The 18,779-nt window shown below is 43.3% G+C and overlaps 2 protein-coding genes across 3 annotated transcripts in view; both read right to left on the bottom strand.

Moving 5' to 3' along the window:
* The window catches only part of LOC113011576 (protein NLRC3-like), a 471,371-nt gene that overhangs the window by 79,676 nt on the left and 372,916 nt on the right, over nucleotides 1-18,779 (bottom strand). The window lies entirely within an intron of this gene.
* The window catches only part of LOC145424323 (uncharacterized), an 86,504-nt gene that overhangs the window by 45,655 nt on the left and 22,070 nt on the right, over nucleotides 1-18,779 (bottom strand). The window lies entirely within an intron of this gene.

Below are 18,779 nucleotides of genomic sequence, written 5' to 3'. Positions count from 1 at the left end.
GGAAAAGTCCAAATCGGTAGTCAAGAGTCTCAATTCTTAGCGTGTTTTTTCCAGTTCCGACCCATGGGAACAGTGAGTGCAGGACCTTCTGTCCGGTGGTCCACAACTTGAACTCCGCTGGTACATCACTGCCCCAGATTGGGTCATGGGGTTGCACGTCATCAGTGTTCCTCTTGCGTCGTGGTTGGTTCTGATGGAATACTCTGAATGTGTGGTCTGACACTAAAATTAGGGCGCAGAGTCCGGTACAAGAAAAGCTCACAACTAAGACAAAACTGCTCCTGCAAGGAAAGCTCACTGTTATGCATGCAAGTCATCAAGATGACATCATCAAGATGGCGCTGGAGTGACGGCAGCCTTTCCAAGTAGCTCTGCAACACCGCACCTTTTTGTTAACTTTAACTTTTTAGACTAGGCTTTTCAAACTTTTTTTTCACCTTCCTCTACTTATACCTCTTAGATATAGCGATACAAGATGGATAATGCACTTTTTAAAACTTCTGGAACCAGTTCCTTCATCTATTCGAGAGCGGAGCTGCTGGCACTAAAAACAAAGGGACAGACCGGCATGCGACACAACATCCCGGCCGAGCTAAAGAGGAGCTACAGAGGCTGCAAAGCTGGAGCGAGGAGAGCGGATCACCGGAGGCGATTCAAACCATCAATCCCGACAGTGATCATGGGCAACGTGAACTCGTTACAGAATAAGATTGACGAACTGTGCGCTCTGAACAACCACAGACTATACCGTGAGTGCAGCTTGTTTATCTTCACGGAGACGTGGCTAACCGAGCTAACGCCGCAGGCTAACGTAGACCTATGCGGTTTCACACCCGTGAGAGCCGATAGGGACACGCAGGCCAGCGGAAAAAGCAGAGGTGGGGGACTCATTGTCTACGTTAACAACAGATACTGTAACCCTGGACACGTCTCCGTTAAAGTTTCGGTATGCCGTCCGGACCTGGAGCTGCTAGCTGTTAGCTTGCGGCCATATTATCTACCTCGGGAGTTCAGTCATGTGATCTGTGTGTATGTTTACATCCCTCCGAGGGCCGACGCAACAGCTGCCTGTGAGAAAATACACACAGTCACAGCAAGACTTCAGACACAAAATCCCGAGGCTTTCATTATTATATCTGGAGACTTTAACCATGCCACACTGGACTCTACTCTGGCTGCTTTTCACCAGTTTGTGAATTGTCCCACAAGGAGCAACAGGACAATTGACCTACTGTATGCTAATGTGAGAGATGCATACAGAGCCACCCCCCTCCCCCCACTAGGGAAGTCAGACCACAACCTGGTTTACCTACAGCCACAATACACACCCCTCGTCCAAAGGCAGCCTGTCACAACGCGCTCCATCCGGAGATGGACCCCAGAAAAGGAGGATGCTCTGAGAGACTGCTATGACACCACAGACTGGGATGTGCTCCTGAGCCCACATGGTGAGGACATAGAGGGGGCGACACACTGTCTTACAGACTACCTCAACTTTTGTGTGGACACGGTCGCCCCTGCTAAGACGGTACGGTGTTATCCTAATAACAAACCGTGGGTAACACAGGAAGTCAAAGCTGTCCTCAACATGAAGAAGAAGGCTTTCAGGAGCAAAGTGAAGGAGGAGATGAAGGCAGCACAGCGGGAGGTGAAACGCTGCCTGAGGGAAGCAAAGGACACCTACAGGAGGAAGGTGGAGCAGAAGTTGGAGAGGAACAATATGAGGGAGGTCTGGAATGGTGTGAAAACCATCACAGGCCACAACACCAAGAAAAGCACAGTGGGGGGGACTGTGGAGAAGGCAAACGAACTCAACAACTTCTTCAACAGGTTTGACCAGCCCACAACCCCCCCACCCTCACCTTTACTACAGAGTCCTCTCCCCACTCTCCTACCTCCCTCGCTTCCCCCCCTTCCTGACACCATGACACCCCCCTCCTCCAATCCCTCTCTCAGCAGCAAGACATCTCCCCCCCTCCCCTCTTCCCAAACATCTCCCAGTGTCACAGTGGATCAGGTCAGGAGGCAACTGAGGAAGCTTCGCCCCAGAAAGGCAGCAGGCCCAGACAAGGTGTGTCCTAGGATGCTAAAGGCGTGTGCTGCTGAACTTGGGGAGCCGCTACAACGAGTCTTCAACCTCAGTCTGCGACTGGGGAGAGTGCCCGCCCTATGGAAGACATCCTGCATCGTCCCGGTCCCTAAAAAGAACCGGCCCAATGAGCTGAATGACTTCCGACCGGTGGCACTGACGTCACATCTTATGAAGACTCTAGAGCGGCTCTTCCTCAACCTCCTCCGACCACAGGTACAACATGCCCAGGACCCACTACAGTTTGCATACAAGGCGGGTGTCGGAGTGGAGGATGCCATCCTGTACCTCCTACACAGAGCCCACTCACACCTGGATGGGGGAAAAGGCACGGTCAGGATACTGTTTCTTGACTTTTCCAGTGCCTTTAATACCATCCGGCCCTGTATGCTTCAGGAAAAACTGAACAGGATGGAGGTGGACCCCTGCCTGGTGGCTTGGATCTCCGACTACCTCACCGACAGACCACAGTACGTCAGGCTGAAGGACATCACGTCTGACACAGTGGTCAGCAGCACAGGAGCACCACAGGGAACTGTGCTGTCCCCTCTTCTCTTCACCCTGTACACCTCTGACTTCTGCTACAACTCTGAATTATGCCACATTCAGAAGTTTGCAGACGACACAGCCATCATGGGGTGTATCTGGGATGATCAGGAAGAGGAGTACAGAAGTCTGGTGAGGAACTTTGTCGCATGGAGTCACACAAACCACCTGCAACTCAACACCTCAAAGACTAAGGAACTGGTTGTGGACTTCGGGAGGTCTAGAGCAGGTCCACTGCCGGTTCAGATAGAGGGGGAGGAGGTGGAGGTGGTCAACAAGTACAAGTACCTCGGGCTGTGGGTGGACAATAAACTGGACTGGTCATGCAACACAGAGCACCTGTATAAAAAAGCCCAAAGCCGACTGTACTTCCTCAGGAGGCTGAGGTCTTTTAACATCTGCAGGAAGCTCCTGAGGATGTTTTACCAGTCGGTGGTTGCTGGAGTACTTTTCTATGCTGTGGTGTGCTGGGGGAGCAGCACAGCAAAGAGGGACTCATCCAGGCTGGAGAAACTGATCAGGAGGGCTAGCTCTGGAACAGTGGCGCGGCTGCCCCTCTGTTGGTCTTCCATGGTCTCTTGTGTTCTGGGGGCCTCTGGATGTCTGGAGTTTTGATCTCCTCCATACCCGCTTCACACCCTGGAGGACGGGGCTGTGGCCCCCCCACACTCCCTAGCAGATCATTACATGGAGAAACCTTTGGAATGCAAGCATGCTGATCCACACAGGTATGCACACATGGGTATTCACAGACGCGGACTAAAGCTTTCTTGGCTGCTGCCTCAAAGCACACTGTGCGCTGTCTATCTTGCGTGCTGCACAATATCGTTTATTACTTAGTAAATACTGATATCTATGACTAGCTAGTTTATTGTGATGGTGCTTTGTTTTCTCTATTATTATGTTGCTCTTTGTTGTTTGCTGTCTCCTCTGTTTGTTTGTTTGTTTGTTTGTTTGTTTTTTCTCCATACAGGTGACCCAGGAGTTTTTTTTTTGTTTTGTTTTTTTGTCTCTCTTCCCCCCCCTTCTCACCGTCTCTTCTCCCCTTGGGTTTTCTTTCTTTCTCTCCCCCTCTCTCTCTCATTCATTCCCCCTGTCCTATTTATTAAAAAAAAAAAAAAAAAAAATGACAAAGGATGAACTGAAGCTCTGCCATCACGTAATGTCGCATACTGCTGTTTCTGATGTCATTTAGAAAAAAAAAAAAAAAAAAAAAAAAAAGGAGGGCTAGCTCTGTGGTCGGCATGAAGCTGGACACTCTGGTGACAGTGGCAGAGAAAAGGACATTAAAGAAACTGCTGGACATTATGAACAATGCTGGGCATCCTCTGCACACGGCCATTAACAACCAGAAGAGTCTGTTCAGTGACAGGTTGCTTCTCCCAAAGACAAGAACTAACAGACTTAAAAACTCCTTTGTCCCACACACCATCAGACTGTTTAACTCCTCTCTGGAGGGGAGAGGGAGGGGAGACAGGAGGACAAAGGAGGGGGGAACAACTAAGCTGTAGTGCCTCTTCACCTCACTGTACAATACCTTGTGCAATACTTTTGTAAATAGTCAACGGTGCAATAGACTCAATACTTGAAATGTGCAATTCACTTGTATTTTTATTTTTATTCCTATTTATTCTATTTATCCCCTTCGTATATTTTATTTATATTGTCTCTGTATTTATATATATGTGTGTGTGTATAACTCTGTAACTTCTGTCGGTGCTGTGCTTTTTTGGAAATCGAATTTCCCAGAGGAACCCACCCGAGGGATTAATAAAGTTCTATCTTATCTTATCTTATCTTATCTTATCTTATCTTATCTTATCTTATCTTATCTTATCTTATCTTATCTTATCTTATCTTATCTTAAGTTGATCAGCTCTAGGTGAGAAGACATTTAAATCTCACACTTGTTCTGCTGCATTTTTGAAGCTGGAGGAACAGATCGCAGGGTTCATTTTTATATACACTGCAACTGCCATGAGGACAGGGCCATTTTTTTGTTGTTGTTTGTTTTTCCTTTTGCTCTGTGCAGCACTTTGGCAGCATTTTTAAATTTCTCTTTGTATTTTTTCTTTCTTTTACTAGTGAAGAGATGTAGCGTGAACAGTTATACAGTCTAAATATCCCATATGGGTCGTGTGAAATGGTGTTTTCAGTTTCATTCAGTTGAAGTAAAGAACGTTGAATATTTCTAAGTGTGCTGTTTTGAACCAACATGTCACAGTATGATCAGTGCTGTAATTTTTGACAGTCACTGTATCAATGTTATTTTTGCATCTCTTGAATAAAGGTTTTGACCTGCAAGTGCTAATTTCTTTAGTTATTGGGGTAAAATGGGTAATGTTAATAGGAAGGTGTTTGCCAATTCAGTAACCTAATTTAATGTTAATGGAAACTAACATTATCTCAAATTGTTTAGTTATAATTGTTGTTTAACTGAATCTTGATTTTTGATCTTGATTTGTTCTTTCCCAACATTTTTCAAAAGAAACAGTCTAATTTCTTTGCTGTGATTGATTCCAGAGAACACGGAAGAACTGACATTATTTAACTGTTGATTTATGTAGATTCAGTGGAGGAGTAATGTCAGTTTAATTCTTTACCTACTGTCAATGCAGTGAAATTAGACATTTTGTTTTGAAAGGTTACTGGTGGATGCCAGCAACCATCTTGGAAGAGAACAATATAATCTGTTATTAGGCCTCCATTTGAAAATTGTGTATTTGATACTAGAATATAATAGGTATATAATAAGCTGAGGCCTTGACTAGTAGAACGTCATGTTGGTGTTTAACAACACGTGAGCCAACATCAGACTCCGAGCGCTACGATGCTAAAGATCAGAAGATCCAGTGTGACATCATCGTTACCTGGCAACAGCAGCCCTCATCTGACTTTATTGGAGGATATTTACACCAGCAACACGGTTTAGTTTGATATGACGGATTAACAACATGCGCTGTGATATCCAGTTCATCTGTAATAGATACAGGATCTAATCAGTCAGCAGATATCTGATCAGCTTATTTATAATTATACTAGAAACAAACACAACTGTGTTGGTGATTCATGCAAACTTGCATATCAGCCTTTGAAGGTTTTGTAGTATTGAGAACAAAGAGGTTGTGTTAGGGCTGAAAAGCCCGACTTGTTCTCCTCTGCAGGTCATCAAATGCACCACAGAAGTTTGTATTTGCACAGCCTGTATATGTTTGATGGCTTTATTATTCTCTGTTCAAAGACAGTAAATATGGAAAATGTCTCATGTAGTATCAGCTTCATTTAAAATGACTGCAAACATTTAGAGAACATGTGCTGCTGTTTGTCCTACATTTCAACACTGAATGAACCCTGAAAACATGATGGCAGCTGGCAGGTTGGAGTTCACATGAAATATCGGCTGTATGAAGACTGGAAATATAGATGATAAAAACATGCAGCCAAACATTTGTGGACATGAATAAACTATCTGATCCAAAAAGCAGGAAGTGACACAGCTAGAAAGTGTGTAACAGCTGAAGTCAAATGTGATGCAGAGTTGAATCTGCACTTGGATCCATCTGTGAAAGGTCCACATGTAGGGATCACATGAGTCCTGATGTTTGTCAGTCCAGCTTGATAACTCCATCTACTGTGGCTACATATACTGGGCTGGTAGCTCCACAGTGTTGGAAAGAAACTATTAAATGTGCAAAGTTTAAAATCAGAGGCTCTTCTAACACAGGAGCCATGTTGAGTTTAGATCACAGCCGACCACCGGCAGTCTGAAATGGAATGAAGCCCATTGACAGCCAGCAGGTCTAAACAGGAACGCACACATTTGTATGTGTGGCAATGATGTGGCTGCGGCTGACACAGGATTGGTTCAAACTAAACATCAGACACATTTCACAGAGTTCACAAATAAACTCACGTTTTTATTTTTGAAGATGATCATAAAGTAGAATTTATGGTCCAGTAGAAACAGCAGGAGGTTTGAGCCCTACTGATGGCAAGGCAAGGCAAGTTTATTTGTATAGCACAATTCAACAACAAGGTGATTCAAAGTGCTTTACAGAGACATTAGAAACAAGAACAAATAAAAAGCATGATTTAAAATTGATTAAAACAAGCAAACTAACTAACTAATTAACAAACAAACAAACAAAACAGTATATAAAATCAAAACAGATCAGAACAGTAGATAAAATCAGTAGTTAAATGTAAGTTTTAAAATTTAAGCTTAAAGTGTGGATTTGGTGCTTTATTCAAATGCAGCTGAGAACAGGTGAGTCTTCAACCTGGATTTAAATAAACTGAGTGTTTCAGCTGATCTGAGGCTTTCTGGGAGTTTGTTCCAGATATAAGGAGCATAAAAGCTGAATGCAGCTTCTCCGTGTCTGGTTCTGACTCTGGGAACTGATAAAAGACCGGATTCAGATGACCTGAGGGATCTGGAAGGTTCATACTGGGTCAGGAGGTCACTGATGTATTTTGGTCCTAAACCATTCAGAGCTTTATAGACCAGCATCAGAACTTTAAAGTCTATCCTCTGACGGACAGGCAGCCAGTGTAAGGACCTCAGAGCTGGACTAATGTGGTCCACTTTTTTGGTCTTAGTGAGGACTCGAGCAGCAGAGTTCTGAATGAGCTGTAGTTGTCTGACTGATTTTTTAGGTAGACCTGTAAAGATGCTGTTACAGTAATCAAGCCTACTAAAGATGAATGCATGGACTAGTTTTTCCAGGTCCTGTTGAGACATCAGATCTTTTATCCTTGAAATATTCTTGAGGTGATAGTAAGCTGACTTTGTTATTGTCTTAATGTGTTTTTCTAAGTTTAGGTCTGCATCCATCACTACACCCAAATTTCTCGCCTGGTTTGTGGTTTTTAGATGTATAGATTGAAGTTCTCTGGTGACCTGTAATCGTTTTTCTTTGGCGCCAAAGACTATTACCTCAGTTTTGTTTTTGTTTAGCTGGAGAAAATTGTACGGGGCCTTGGTCTCCTGGTGACATTGTGATATATATTTGTGTGTGATCTGCATAGCTACGACAGTTTATTTTGTTGTTGTTTATAATCTGTGCCAGTGGGAGCATGTAAATGTTAAACAGAAAGGGTCCCCAGATGGAACCTTGGGGAACTCCACATGTGATACTTGTCTGCTCAGATGTGAAGTTACCTATTGATACAAAGTATTTCCTGTTTTCTACGTATGTTTTGAACCAGTTTAGTACAGTTCCTGAAAGACCTGTCCAGTTCTCCAGTCGTTTGAGTAATATGTTGTGGTCAACTGTATCAAATGCTGCACTGAGATCCAGTAAAACTAAAACTGACATTTTTCCACTGTCTGTATTCAGACATATGTCATTAAACAGCAGAAACAGGATTTGGAGGAAGATGTTAATAGATTAGAAAGAATTGTACACTGCGAATCAATGCAAGTCTTTCTATATAGACAGATCTGTAATAATCCCCCAGGTAGGTTCCTCTGGGACAGTCACAGATAGAGACACCAATTCTGACATCCTTTGAAAGCCTGACTTTGAATTTTCATCACTCGTCATGCGCACAGATGTTAATTCTACATATTCCTGGTACTGAACTCTAAATCAATATGAAGAAAATGCTCCTGCTAATCTGCATCTATGTTGATATCAAATCCTTTTCCAGCACATGGATAAATCTCTATAAATCTTTCAGTCTGATCAGAATGGGCACAGTGTTGTTATTGCAGCTCCCTGATGTTTGAAAAGCTAAATGTCCATTTTAAAGTGCTCGTGTGTAGGATTGTGTTTCCTTCCTTTGTGCAGTTCTTACAGTAAACATGTTTGAATGTTTCCTGTTCCCCTGATGCTTCTTCCTGTTGGATAAAGTTGGTTTGAATAACATGTTCTTATAGGTTTTAATGAACTTCAAACTGGGATCCACTTACAAAACTGTCTCATTTTATTGGAACGATCCACATTTGCATCCATTCACGGTACATTTGACATCTGAACACGTTTGTACACATGATGAAAGGACAGATGGTGTTTGTGTCCTTCTTAAACTTAGTGTGGATGTTTCATCATGTAGAACTACTTAGAACAAAGTCTTTGGGAACATTTGGAGAACACGTTTAGGAAAGTAACATCCTGGTAGAACATTTTCTTAAAGCAGAGCAGAGCTGCAACATGACTGTGAGGATTCAGAAGAATAAAGTCAGAATACTTTATTATTATGAAGACTAAAGTGCACCTTAATGCTGCCGATGAACACACATGTTCTTTGTGAAAGCATGTGTGAGCACAGCTGACGTGCACCACACTGACCCCACTCGCCCCGTTTCTTCATCCACTTCTTGCTCTTGTGCTTGAAATGAGACGCAGCAAAAGTCAGAGGCTCTAAAATCCACAAAAAGGGGGCTCGTTAGATCAGGATACTGGATGTGATCCATAGAAAACATGGATAATACACCACTTTATTTGAAGCATCTGTAGCACTGCCTCAGTTCTGGATGTTTCCACAGACTCCTCTATGCACCTAAAGAAAGGTCAAAGGTCAGCAGCACATGTAGTTGGGACAATTCTTCAGTCGCACAAACTACACAATCATTTTCCTCCAATGACGATTTTTCACTTGCAGAAATGGTCCTGTGTGATTTCCAGGCTGTGATATAAAAACTAGTTCCTAATGGCAGCGACTCACTCAGTAAACATGTGTTTCCTTCACCAACCTCACACACAGATCCAATAAGATCAGGAAGTGGGCAGTATAGTACAATATGTGTTATTCTGTGCTGCACTGCCCAAACTAAAGATCTGCTGAAGTGTTGGAAATGATCCAGATGTTTATTTTGGACGATACAGCAGAAGATCAGACATGAAAGTGGAGATAACACAGAAGACCTGCAGCAAAGGTCAGAGGTCAGACTGGGCCCCTGGATTCAACAATGAGCCAATGATCATCAAGCAGTGACTAAAGCAGAGCCCTGACGTTCTGACATTCATCACACAGTCAGAACAAATGTCTGCTGATGACTTCATCTCATGAAACGACTGATAGATGTCAGTTCATTGATCAGCTGAGCTGCTGATCTTCATCGTCACAGAAACATTCAGCTTGTTTCAATCAGTAAATAACTCCCACTACTCCCAGTTTGAACTGTTCCCACTCAAAATGCTGTGAGAACAATGATCATTGTAGAACTTCACAAACATCACGTGTTGTTTTCCACATGTAAGATCAGCAAACACACAGAAACTTCCTGTTGCCACACACGGCCTCTAAAATCTCTTCCACGCTTTCTGTCTGAAGTCCACTCTCTGTGTCGGATCCACAGGAAACAACAAGATCTTATTAACATGGTTTTCAATGTGTCTCCTTCCAAAAAGTCCAACCAATGAACAAATGTGTGTATTTGTGGAGGCCGAACAAAAGCATGACACATTTCTCTGTTTCTATAAACTGGAGTCAAACACAAACATGAAGAGTTTCACTGACAGACTCCAAAATGCCCCCACAGTGGATCAAAGGGAAATCCTACAGTGTGGCCAGAGACTCTTAATGGCTCCAACATCAACACATCCACAATGTTGGATCCAGTTCTGCCTCACAGAGTTACTAAGACACACCCTCTGCCAGCATCACAACAGCTCCACCTGCTTCACCTGCCTCCTCAGCATCTGTACACCTGAAGAGAAAAGAAAGGCTCCAACAGCTCAAATCTACAAAGGATTCATGAAGTTTCATCCAACAATAACATGTTTGCCTTCCACAGTGTGCTGTTAGACACCACTGTACCTCTGCCATTTCAAAAAGAGCAGCTTGGGAACATTTTGGCTCCAAACACTTTGTGTTTAACTTCTTTGTTTTCTTTGTGAAGCCGACAACATCTGGAGCTTTGTGACTCATAGAAACATCATTTTGTTCTTTAGATGACAGCAGATTGGGACTGAATAATCAATCACTATCAAACCAATAAAGACAAACATGCTGATTTTACAGGAACTTTGTTGGAGAAGCTGCAAAGACATGAAACTGGTGGAGATCCCAAACCAGTTGATAGTGCTGGTTATTCCAAATAAAGCTGTTTCCCTTTGAGATGAAATGACTTTGTGTCCTGATATATAATAAAGATGTTGTTGTTTTTGAGCCCCTGTATTAAAAGTAGTTTAAAGTCAGCTTGAGTTTGATGTCTTTATGTCAAAGCTGCTCATGATGTTGAGCTGCTGATGGAATAAAAACAATATAAAAGCATGTAGTCCAGACTTAAATGTAGCCTGTTGTTAGCTGAGGTCCACACACAGTGTTTGACAGTGTAAAGTGTGTGAAAGGGCTGCTGGTGGAGCTCACTAGGATGAGCAGGTGACCACGAGGTGGAGAGCAGCTGGCCTGGCTTTGACCCGGGCCACGCCCCCTTTCTCTCTGCTTTGCTGTCACTTATCTTCACTGCTCTGTCCAATAAAGCTGAAAAAGGCCCCGAATCAAAGAAATCTGCTGCAGCCTCTGAAATGTCTTCTGTTTCCTTCCCGACGGCTTTTTCACCGTCAGCCCATCAGACAGTCCAGCAGCATTTATGATGATGTCATGATGTTGAAGAGGCTGCTACGGTGGCCTCCCATGACCCCCAGCCTCATCACAGCTGAGATGCAGACATTTGAAAACATTCAGCAGACAACTGAATAACAGTCCAACACAACAGTCTGTGTGCAGACACACACTGACCTTTCATATAGTCAAACACAGCTGGTTGAGTCATTTCTCTGTGAGTCTAAACACAGCACACACAGAGAAATGTAGACAGGATGTGCAGCCAGTGCAGTAAATGGTCTCAATATCAGCTCTTTAGAAAATGATCCTGATGAACATGAAACTAACATCCAATGAGAAACAGCTTCCTTGTTTCATGTCCAATAACAATAAATGCAGAGCTAATAAAGAGCTGTTCTATTGTAAAATGCTGAGATGATTATTAGACAGAACCCAGCGGCTCACCAAAAGCCTGCATTGAAAATCTATATGAAAGTCATCTATGCTCATATATGGCAAAATCCTGTAACTGTCACTGTGTTTTTCATCTGTGCTCTTGTTGGTTGGACAAGTTTGTAAATGACAAAGAGCTCAGTGGACTTTGCATCCATCAGATCCTGTTAGATGTTTGTTTTTCCTTCACAGCTTTGTGATGAAGGCTGAAGAACAGAGATATGAACTATTGCCAACATGAATCCTGATGCATGACGTGGGCACAGACCCACCAAAGCAACACTCAGCTCACCTCATTCCAGGCGCTGGTCTGCTGGAGACCATGAGCCTTGTTAGTCACACATCAGCACCGTGGTAGGAAACAGCCTCCATCATTTCATTAGATCTGAATTTGGACTGTTTCCCTCTGGATGAACCAAGTCTGTCAAATCTATTGATCCAACACAAACAAACACATTGGCTCACAGTCAGATTGGCTTTGTATGGATGGTGTAACAGGGGACTGGGAAAGGATGCTGAAAGCTGAATATAACACAGAACAATAACAGGACATATAATAATGTAGAAACATGATCTTCAACAGGCACACTTCTGTTATTCATGATCACAAACACAAAGAACTTGTGCAGCCCTGATATCAGCCCTAATATATGAGTGTGTTTGCCCAAAGACTGAAACAGCATCAACATGACAGCTGTAAGAAATCTTCTCTCAGCCTTGTTTGGCAGAAGATCCCTGCAACAAAGATTGTAGCTGAAAGATGACGTGTGTAAAGTTTGCTCTGTGGGAGGGTCGAGGCTGTTTTTAGACCTTTGATAGTTTCCAATCCAGTTCTGACAGACAGGAATAAAAACAACATCATTAAGATCAGATCATGGAGCTGTTTGCTGCCTTGTTTCTATCTTCACATTACAAGACTTTACTACAATAAAGATGCTGACATGTATCTGTAGCAACAACATCATTGAATCTGTAACAACTGGAGCCAAACCAGTGGCTCTGCTGGGATCACTGGTGAGCCAACACTTCCTTGTTGATGCAGATTTCAGGGCTTCCTTTTGCTCCTCCGTTATAACTGTTCTCTCTTCTCAACACATGATGACACAAAGGAATCAGCAGTGACAAAGATGATGCTGAAGAGAAGCACACACTTCACACATATAACAGAGCAGTGCAGTTACACACACCTCTGCTCGACATCAGGCCTCAAACAAAGACACAAAACACTAACTTGACTCTAAACAGAAGAAACCAGCAGCTGTTTCTGTTCTGTGCTTATTTATATTTGACACACATGCTTCTCTTTGTGCAAACACACATCGCACTATAAGGGTAACCTCGCACACAATGATTGGACAGCACAGTGATGATGCTGGGAGATCCTATACGCAGCAACACAGAAACACTGAGAACTTTAAACAATGATGGAAAGTGTTATAAATGACTTGTTGGCCTCTGATCTGTCACAAACAGCTGAAACGTGTCTCTCATGAGTCACATGAAGGTTTTTGACAGAAAGGACAAAAAGTAGCTGCAGTCAGTTTGTGTCATTTTTATATTTATTCATCTGGGAGAAAAATCTGAGGGACATTAAAATGTGTTTTCAACAGAGACAAGAACATGAATATAACAGAACAGGTAAATGAACATGTTTCAAGTAAACAGCTGGACTGATCAGGTCCAAACACAGAGTGATAAACTTGTCAAACAGCTGTCATATCTTTATATAGAAGCTCTTTATAAATGCTGCTCACTGCAGTCTGTTTACTAATAATGTCAAAGTGTTAGAAACACAGAAACATCAGAATGGTCTTTGTTCACAGAAACCTGTCTGGGATCCTTTGTTGTTCTTTTGATGCAGAGTTACATTATAAATATAAAGAGTTATTTCAGAGTCTCATCAGTTTTCCTGCATGTCTTTATTTAACACATCAGCAGGGCTGAAGCTCTCATGTTAAACACACACTGATCTATGGACACGTTCATGTGTTTCTAACAGAACCAGGCTGTTATCAGCCTGCACTAACATTATGTCACACACACTGAATGTAACAGTGACAGTTTACATCATCACACAATCAGCTGTGATTGTTTCACTGTCATCAAACGAGTCAACAGGAAGTAGAATCAATAGAAACCAATCATTTACTGACAGCATGTCTGATGGAAATAAGTGCAGATTATGTATGAAGTCTAACTGCACACAGTAACTGTGTTACAATAAGGACTTAACAGCGCCCTCTGCTGGAGTGTTTCAGTACTGCGTTAACTAGAATACACCACCTCCTCCTCACACCACCTGCTACAGCTCTACTCTTCTATGACTACAGTCATCCACAGCACTGATGTGAGGTCACATGGTTCATATGTAAGGAGCACAGCTGACCTCAGGTCAGTTTAATGACTGTGAGCAGCAGCTGTGTTATTGTCACTGTGACAGGGAGACACTCTCAGACACAGCGCTCATGTCAGCTTGTTCTCATGCAGGAGGATCAGGAGCTCCATGTTTGTCTTTCTGTTTGAATCATGATGTGTTTGTGCCATCAGAGTCTGTCATGAGTACTCAGGGTTTCACAGCAGCTCTTCTGGATGCTGACGAGGACTCCAACCTCATGTTTCACCTCTCTGAGCTTCTGATGTCTGTGAACACTCGTGTTTCTTCTCTGGGCTCATCTGGACAAAAACACCTTTCTGTGTTTGGCTGCAGCCTCATTCTGACTGACAGGAAGTGTGTTATCCATGAGCTGCACTTCTGTGAGGAAGTTTCCTGCTGTGTTTCCTGTCTGTGGACAAACACGAGTGTTCCAGCTGAGGACTTGCTTCCTTCCACCTGTCCATACAGGACATCACGCTGTCTGCAGCTCTGTAAATGCAGCTCCAGGTCCTTCCACGTGCTGCTCTGTATTTGTGCAGTTTGTAGTGTGTCCTGGGAAACGTAGCACACATGGTGTTCTTCTGCTGTTTCCTCCTTTCACTGAGTGTGAAACACTGACGCTGTGCTGTTGTTCACAGAGGGGAGCTGATTCTAGCTGCAGCTGGACTCTGTCATCTAACTGAATGTGTTGGTGCTGATCACGGGGCTCTGAGGGGGGAGCAGCAGGAGGACTCTGGATGCTGACGTCAGTGTATCTGTGGAAGCTCCCACAGCGTGTCTGTCATTCAATATTGTGCTGTATATTGTATCTATGCAAAGATGAACAGACTGTGTGTTCACTGGTCTCTGTGCTGCAGCTCTGATGTCATCATCACTCCCTCCTCCACCCTCAGCAGTCCCAGCATGCTGCTGTGGTGCACCCCACCCTCACTCTACACCTGAGCCACAGACCACACCCTCCACCTCAATATACACCACAGTTTTCTCTGCTGTGGAAATGAGATCAGGAGGAAATCATCATTATTATTATTTAATAAACGCTCACATTAATGTGGGCTTATTTGTTTCATATTAGAAACATTAGTTGAGTGTTTTTAGTATAAAATGGTCAAAGTCCCTCTTTTTGCTCCTCCCCTCACCTGTGGATGGACGGTGCTGTTACCGTGGTGACAGCTTGGATGTGTTTCAGTCCTGCCTGGTTATCACTGCAGGAATCTTTCACATTTATTACAGGTAATAACTCTGATTTTTCTGTGTATTATGAACCAAATGTATCCTGATACACACAGAGATGGATGAGCAGAGGTCACATGATGAAAGAACAAACATGGAGTCTTTGATTTATTTAGATATTTATTGATGAATGCAAACAAACCTGACACTGAACCATCGTCCAGCAGAACAAACCTGATCACATGACCTGCTGACCCAAACAGTGCAAAGCTCCATGGCAACAACAACAAACAGCCTCACATATGTTAACAGAGGCTGTTAGAAGCACAGAGTCTTTACAGTCTTTCTCCTGTTTGGACACAGATCTCTGCACATCTTCATCACAGTTACTCACAGACGTGCAGAGTGTGTGGATATCAAAGCTAAGTTTCCACCATGTTTGTAGTCTGTACTGGGACTCATGGAGCATCTCTCTATGAGCACTCAGTGCTTTAAACAGTGAGTCCCAGTTTAACCAGCAGCCTTCACACCACACATCACACAGACATGGAAACTTCAACCCTCAGACTGAAGACACCATCAGAAATAAACAGATTGTGATGAAGATGAAGAACTGGACCAGTTTGCTGTGGTTTCTTCTGTTCCTGTCAGAAATAAGAGTCTGGCAGCACTTTGCTCTCCTTCCACATGTTTAAGGAGGAAGTGAAGAAGAGCGAGTGAGTCGTCTTCCTCTGTGGGCCCAACATCAGGCAGCAGCCACGTATTTTTAAAAACCCAGCACACTGCTTCAGAAACACTGAGTCCAGGTGACCAGAGTCATGTGATCAGTGAGGTCTTCACTCAGGACGTCACTGCTTCAGGACCTGATTCAGAGGTTTATAAGGACGTTCGATCATTGGTGCTGATGTTGTGTGAGAGCTGGTGAACCATGGGGAACATAAATAACAACCAGGCCATCAGCAGTTCTACCCCCAGCTCTAACACCTACATAATACACTATACATATAGTTATTGTTAAGGTTCAAATATTGAGGAAGGAGAGTACAAACAACCAGGTCCAGAAGAGCTTGGTCAAACAATTGATTTTAATGAACACACGCGTGGGGGGACCAGCGCCGTACGCAGACAGCGCTGATCTCCGACTAATCAAAGCATAAACAGATATTTTATACCATCGGGGTTTGGATTTAATGACGCCCCTTCAACGTCACACAGATACATACATACATACGTCAAATCAAAACCACAATGACTTTTAACACAGTTTGAAAAGAACATTATCTCTATCTTCATGGCAGATGTTTCCTGTCAACCTTTTGACTGCCGCTTCTCCAAAACCACAGACCATGCTCTGCAGTAAGATACCACTTCTGCACGCCCGCAGTTGCAAGCAAACATGATTAACCTCTCACCTATAACTGAATGTATCTACTATGTGTGTGTGTGTGTCTGTGTGTCACGACCTCACTTGGCACTCTGTGTCACCTCTCACCTACTAACGCTCGCAGTCAAACAGAGGCCACTCTCAAATGTGTTAGCAGTTTACTAAAATTATATATGTAGTATATTGAATAAATGTTTTAATCAAGAACCTCTACTAGAAGCTTAATAAAAGAATATAAAAGTATAAAAGATAATAATGAACAACCTGGTTATTCAAATAGCATCATCCAAACAGCTCCTCAGAATAAGCTGCACTTACACTCTGCTTTTAGTTTCACTTTTGCAAAAGCACGCTCTGCAAACCTGCAGTTTCCTGTCAAGACTTTGCACAGAGTGTCCTCAGAATCAACAGAATCAGCCCATACACACTTAAGATTATAACAAGCATTCAAAAGCATTTAAGATCATAGATTCAACTCAACAGTTTAAAGTGGTTATAACTGCACCTGTAGTAAAGGCTAATTGGGTACCAAAATGTTTAAACATCTGAATGCAATATCAATGCTGTAGATTATATTATTAATGCAATGGTAATGATGATGATTATTAACAGTAGCAACAAAATAATTTCCCTGATCTCCACATTATATAGGTTATAGTATGTTATATATAAACGTAGCTGAAGCAGTTTCATTTGTAGCTTCACGCTGCACTTCACATGTTTGTCCACCAGATGGCAGCACAGAGGCCTGTGTTGGAAAGCTTTGAGTAATGAAGCGTTTTCAATCCAAGCTTCAGAAAGCTTCATGTGGTCATCAAGGAAGCAACCAGGAAATATCTGCTGTGTGTAAAAACAGCAACACAAGAATCCAGGATGAAGACAAGAAACTCAAAGCTCACAAAACAGGTGGAGCTAATTTTGTGACGTGTTTCTGTAAAAACACCACAGAAGTGAATCATCAAAGTTTCCATGTGAGCTGATGATGCTGCTGCAGAGTTTCTGTGAACCTCCTGTGACCCCGCCTCCTCATACAGAGACATCTGATTGCTCTTCAAACTGCATCACGTGGACACATGTGATTGTGTGTTGTAGTATTGATCCCAATGCTGGTATCAGTCCTGGATCAATAACACTGGATGGATGCGTTCAGCATGGAGCCCTGAGCTGTGTTACAGACAAACATGGAAACTGACAGGTCTGTGTCATTCACAGTCTGTAACACTTCTAAACAACAGAGGCTGACCCAAGTGCCTCAGAGCCAGGCACGCTCACATCACAGCTCTCTAAATAAGCCAGTTTCAAAATAAGAGCTGAAAGCTGTGTTTGCTTGTGTTAGCTTATTATTGTGGAGACTAACATTCAGTGATCATGTGTTCAGACTCATAATGATTACTCTCAGAAATCCTGATCTTTGTATTTACTGTGTGTTGGATCAATAACTGAGATTCATGGTATCACACAGCTGTGCTGCTGCTGATGTCAGCACATCTGGAACAATACGAGGTATCTGCTACCAGACTGAGCAGGACGTGAGACCTGTGGACTGTTTAAAGCTGTCCCTCCACAGCTCACTCAGACCTGATCCACACCTCAGTGATATTCTCTGACTTCCTCAGTAGAGACAGAAACCATTCAGATCTGGGACCATCAGCTGACTGATGATGTCACACAGACTGTGTTTTTCAGGAACAGTGATTCTGATGTGAGCCTGCTAGCTGACAGCAGACCTGATGAAAGCACATGTTCACATCTGTGAGGACAGACTGGACTCTTTGACTGCACCTTGGTTCTCCTCAGAGGTCTGTACAGGAGCATGTCCACCCCCACTGAAGATCTCAGTCACTGTGAAACATAGAAAGCTGCTTGTGTGGCCTCTGCCTCACATGTAGATACAGCTACAGGTTTCTCTGTCAGTCAGACTGAAACAGTGTCCTGATGCTGCATCATTCAGCTCTGTGCCCCAGTCAGCATCACTGGGAGCTACCAGTGTTTCTGCCCTTTTCCTGTAACACTACACTCAGCACAGGCTCAGCTGGTATCCAGTGTTGGACTTTGGCTTCAGCTGCTGTGATAGATCCTCTAACATAGATCAGCTCTGCTACATGTTGTTAGATAAGTGCAGCTGCTGTCATGTCCTGATGTTTCTCTGGCTCAGCAGCTTCTCCATCAGAGGTTCACATGGAGCTGATCCAGTATCTCCAGTAACTGTGTTCTGTGCCTCACTGGTTCATCCTTCTGTCTGTGTGACGTCAGTCAGATGTTGAAGT

This window comes from Astatotilapia calliptera, chromosome 3 (assembly GCF_964374335.1).
Source record: "Astatotilapia calliptera chromosome 3, fAstCal68.1, whole genome shotgun sequence".
Classification (NCBI taxonomy): domain Eukaryota; kingdom Metazoa; phylum Chordata; class Actinopteri; order Cichliformes; family Cichlidae; genus Astatotilapia; species Astatotilapia calliptera.
This window is presented reverse-complemented; position numbering and strand designations above follow the sequence as displayed.